This window comes from Pteropus alecto, unplaced genomic scaffold (assembly GCF_000325575.1).
Source record: "Pteropus alecto unplaced genomic scaffold, ASM32557v1 scaffold3, whole genome shotgun sequence".
In the NCBI taxonomy this organism is placed as follows: Eukaryota; Metazoa; Chordata; class Mammalia; order Chiroptera; family Pteropodidae; genus Pteropus; species Pteropus alecto.
Window position 1 is genome coordinate 67,650,558 of NW_006442484.1, and position 5,073 is coordinate 67,655,630.

The following is a 5,073-nucleotide window of genomic DNA, read 5'->3' on the forward strand; positions in this document are numbered from 1 at the left end:
CTTTTCCCTCGGCTGGGCTGACAGATCAGAGTGAGAGGCGCTGGCAATGGACTAGGAAGCTCGGCTGCCGCTGCTACTGCTCCCCCCTGGGCTCCAGCGAGAGCCTTTCCCTGTCAGGCAAGAGGGGTGAGGATCATATTTTTATTTTGGAAACTAAAAAGTGCTCCCAGGGTCGGTGATTATTAAGGGGAAATCCCTGAATATACTCTCCAGCCAAGAAGGCAGGGCTGCCGGGGCTGCACAAGAAGAGGCAGCAGCCTCCTACAGCACCACTACAGGCACTGCGAGGACATAACACCAGAGAGCCGCTCCTCTGCCCTCCGAAACGACAACTTTCCTACCATCTTGGAGGCAGAGGAAAGGGGGGCGAGGGGGAAAAGTGCACCCGCTCCCGATAAAGTACAAATTTCTACTTCTCATCTTTGGAAAAAAGTCCACACCGGCCGTCTACACCGGCGCCTGGGGGAAAAAGCAGGGAAGAAGCTGGGGGTGCTTGAGAAACGTTTTCATTTGCATCAGGGGGAAAAATGTTTCTGCATCTTCTGATGGAAAAAAATCTTTACAAGACCCAGGTTTTCCGGTGATTATTGTTTTTTGTTTTCTATTTAATTTTTTCTCTGTTAGTGACAGTGATGTTTTCGTGGTTTTTTGCACTCAATGATTTTTCTCCATTACAGACCTAAGTTATGTGTCAGGCGGTCAATTTATAAATTTATACTTTAAGAGACTTCACAGCCACTTTATCTTTGTCTATTTATATGTCTGTTTTTGTATATATAGATATTTATGTTTCCTTATATTATGTATAAAATTGTGTGTTACACATTTCTCTCAAAACAGATTGCTGAAAGACAATTATAAAGGGATGTCTTTTTGTCTCCTTTTCTCAAAACAATGTAAATAAAACCTATTGATGGCCCAGAAAGACATGATACAGCTGTTTATTTTTCACAGCGCAAATAAAGGCGCAGAGATCACTGGGGGAGTAAAATACAACTTAGGTATAACTGACCACGTTTCTGGAAATAATCCTAATTCTGTTGTGGTCTGCCCACGAAGAAACGTTACTGTAAAACTGGAAATAGATTTTAAGGACAGCTTTCAATTTTAAGTAAGATGGCTTATTAAGAATTTTCTGTCTGGGCATTTAATTTATTTAGGTTTTTTAAGTTTTAGATCTTTGGTGCGTTACACATGTTGCTGTCCACTTCGTTGTGTCACAGAATTGAGAAATACGTCGTTTTGTTAGGGTTGAAATGTGGTTGGTTCAGAACTTCCAGTGTGCTGCCAGCCTGTAAAAAGTACTTTTTAATATATTACAGTGGATGGCATTAATCTTTTTTAATGAGCAAATCTTAGTAGATAAATGGGATCAAAGTTACACAGTGCTGAGGTAGCACAGGGGTGAGAAAGGTGCCCACTTGCACCGATTGCCGTAGAACTCTTACTGAAGGAGAATAAATTGCAAGATATTTTTAGTTTTTGTGAGAAAGAGAATACTAGAACATGACCAGAGGACCTTTTTGTATGTTCTGCAGGAATGATGAATTGAATCTTAGGAAATTATTTTTCTGATACATGTTGGCTAACCTAGTGGGAATTAATTTGTAATACTGGTGCCTTAAATCAGTAGAATATTGAATTTCTTTCATTTAAAATTTATTACAGAGCATTTTGAAAAGAACTGATAACTCCACTTCAAAATGTTTATTTTTTGAACTTTCAAATTTAGAAATTCCCATAATGTTAAAGCAAGTTCAGATATTATATTTATTCTGACCCACATTTTTATCGTCTGAATTTGAATACAGTACTTAAATAGTGTAGATTTTCTTTTTGTGGGTTTTTTTTCCTCTTTAGAAAAAATTAAAGTAAAATTTATTCTTACCATCTTCGAAACTTAAGTTGTGAAGTTATGTTCTATTTACAATTTTTAAAAAACATTTGGAGATCAAACATGCTGGTTATAACAAGGAAATTAGTTCCCTTAACGGAGAACTCTACTGGACTTGAAAAACGTGTTTTCGAACTTGTTCCTTATATATGTCATGACTTTATAGATAGGCTTTGAATTTTTCGAGAAATTAAGATGTGCTTGCTCTAAGCTGGCTGCACCCTTTTATCCAGTCCCTTTTTTGTGACCAACAAACTTATTTGCATGACATGTATCTAGGGATAGGGATGTGGTGCCTAATCTTAGCATTTCACTGTCTTCTCTTTATAAAGCTTGACTTGAACATGGCTATAATCCATGATGTTTATCTACCAGCTGCGCTAAGTAGCCCAGACTTGGGGAATTATAGCCCAACCAAGAAAGAAATCTCATTATATTTGCAATACTAGTGAATTTGATTAGTGTTTATTTCAGTTGATAATTGAACTTATTTCAGGTGCTATGTCTATAATTCTTAGAAGCTGCAGGTGCTAACAAAACTACTGACATAATTAATCTTAAATAATCCTATGTTTGCCCACTAAAATTCCCACTGCTCAAATTTGGCTAACATTATTGAGTACATAATGCATCTTGATAACCTCACTGGACGCTTTTCTGCGTGTGCTCTCACTTAATTCCCCCCCAGAGCTCTAAAATTATTTTTCTTTCTTTTCTCTCTTCCTCCTCCTTTCTCTTTCTTTCTCCTTTTAAATACAGTTGAGATAACTGTCTTCACATTCAGTGATTGTAAACCTACTTGGCCCTAAAACTTTCCAATTAGATTCCAAATTCTCCTACTGTAGAGTTTCCCAGAAGCCTACTACAGCTCTGTGCTCTCTATATATGGAAATGCTAACTTCCTGCCAAATGCCCTTTGCCAAAAACAAACTTGGAGTAGCCAGCAGTTGGAGCTCTCTTCATTCATAAGTGGCAACCGGTAGCTTATTTCACCTTTGCGAAGTCTAACACCTGTCTATCCATTGTTTTGAGGAATACAAAAAATGTATTTGTCAATTGAAATGCACTATAAGAGAGACTTCCTGATCCTGAAAAAAGTATATGTTGTTAAGCACGGGCATAATTAGAAATGTTATCTATGGTTGTAAAATTATGCTATTTTTAAAAAGATCTTGTCAGTGGATGACTAGATCTTTTTAAAAATAATTTTACCTATGTGATACTTGAAGCAGTAGTGTTTTTATTCTGTTAGTATGCCTTACTTTCTTAAGTAATTGATCTGCCTTTTGATAGTGATTTTAATTTTGTAAAAATTAACCACTTTATTGTGAATACTATAATGAAGTTATTAAGAAAATACCACCTATATCCTTAAAAAGTCTCATTCTAGATTATGTAGACTTAAAGGGAAAGATATATGTATGCATGTTTAATATATAAGAAGTCTTTAAGCAATAAAGCCATTCCTTTACTGGCAAATATGTGCTGACAAAACTACCAAGTGTTTAAAAAGACAGTGACAGCAGACATAGTTGTATAAATTTAGTGGGTTTTTTTTTTTTTCTTTTCTTTTTTGGAGGGGTAGGCGTGTGAATATAAATCTTCCCTAATCATACAAATGTTTTTCGAACATTTCTAAGGCAGGCTCTAATGTTATACCAGGAGTCCTTAGCTAGTGTCAAAACTCAAGGAGGTAAAAAGGTAGAAGTGGGGTTAGACAGATCCTAAATGTTTTTTAAACCACACTATTATGATGGCTATAGACACAAATGTTTTTCACTTTAAGCATTTTGTTTTAGAAACATTTGTTGGTAATGTTTCTATCTAAATATCTAAAACAAAGATTTTGGTTTTATTGTGGTTACTGTGCCCTGCAAGGAAGTGTTTCTGCGACAAGCGTTGTGTTTGGCAGACTTCCACATCATAGCTTTAGATTATTTAAGAATGAAATTTCTGTAATATAAATTCAACTATAGTTAAAACACACATGATCAGGTAATCTCTCAAGTTCTAACACCTAACCAACGGGCACAAAGACCTGGGAACTACTACCTGATGCCAAATCAGAAACCAAAAAAAAATATTTCTTTTAAATCCTTGCAAGGGCCAAAAGATATCTTCCAGGAACCAGATGGTCACTGGCAGCAGCAGGGGCAAGACAGGGCCCTGGTGCTGTTTCACTGCCTTCTCATCATGCTGCAGGTAGAGAAGGTAATGTCATAACCTAAGCCCTAGCATTCTTGGGCTATTCTATTGACTCCTGACCTTAGGCTAAAGAAAATAACTCTCCGGTTGAAGTCATAGTTTAAGTAATGATCAGAAAAAATAAACAGCCTAAAATAGAATTAAGGATTGGATTTGGATAGAATTGTAAGTGTAAGTCAGCTTTTTCCATAATTTATAATGAAAAAACTGTGTCCCAAAAGCAGTGGTTAGCTAAAATGTAAGAAGAAATCCATAGAGTCCTTAGAATAGGCAGAGATCAACACAAAGGTGACTGTTCATTTCTCTACACACTTCAGGTTAACCAAGCTTTTGTGGACCCGCTGGGAACTTAACAACTATTTCTATGGGAAAATAAATTCCAGGTTCTTCCCAACAAGTAATTTATTCTGGAACACAGCCCATTAATAAGCTTGGACTTCCTGTACTATAACATCTTTGCCATATATTTGTTATAGATTTCCAGAATTCAATAGTAAGGTTGGGAAAAGGCTGAGGGGTTGAGGGGAGGAAGTGGGGAATCCTTTCATTCAATTGAAATAGGAATAACTATTAACACAATTCAAATAGCTAGATTTAAATTCAGGTAAGGAAGATTAACAGATATAAAATGGTGAGGCCAGTTGTAGTAACACCAGGAAGGAAAAAAGATCAGTAACTAAAAAGTGTACTACTTAAACTGTATACATTGATGTTTCTGTTCTATGCATATCTGGGTGCTATATGATCTTATAGTAAGTATTTGCATTTTGTTTTATTCTTAAGGAAAACCAGAAAAAGAAATGAGGGGACCAAAGTCGATAAGATTCTACTAAAAATCACCCAACCTCATCCTTCTTTTAGGCTGATGCTGTTTTTTTACCCCATACAGCAAGCCATGGTCAATCCTGTCCTGATGTCTCCATTCTTCTCATCTCTGCCAGATAAATCCCACTCATCCTTGATGCCATGCTCAG

The 5,073-nt window shown here is 36.5% G+C and overlaps 1 long non-coding RNA gene across 1 annotated transcript; it reads left to right on the forward strand.

The window, feature by feature from the left end:
* The first annotated feature begins 6 nt into the window (after positions 1–6).
* On the forward strand, positions 7–4,239 carry LOC112470372. Its single transcript, XR_003042969.1, has 2 exons — positions 7–126; positions 214–4,239. It is a non-coding gene; the product is annotated as an uncharacterized LOC112470372 (long non-coding RNA).
* The last annotated feature ends 834 nt before the right edge of the window (positions 4,240–5,073 follow it).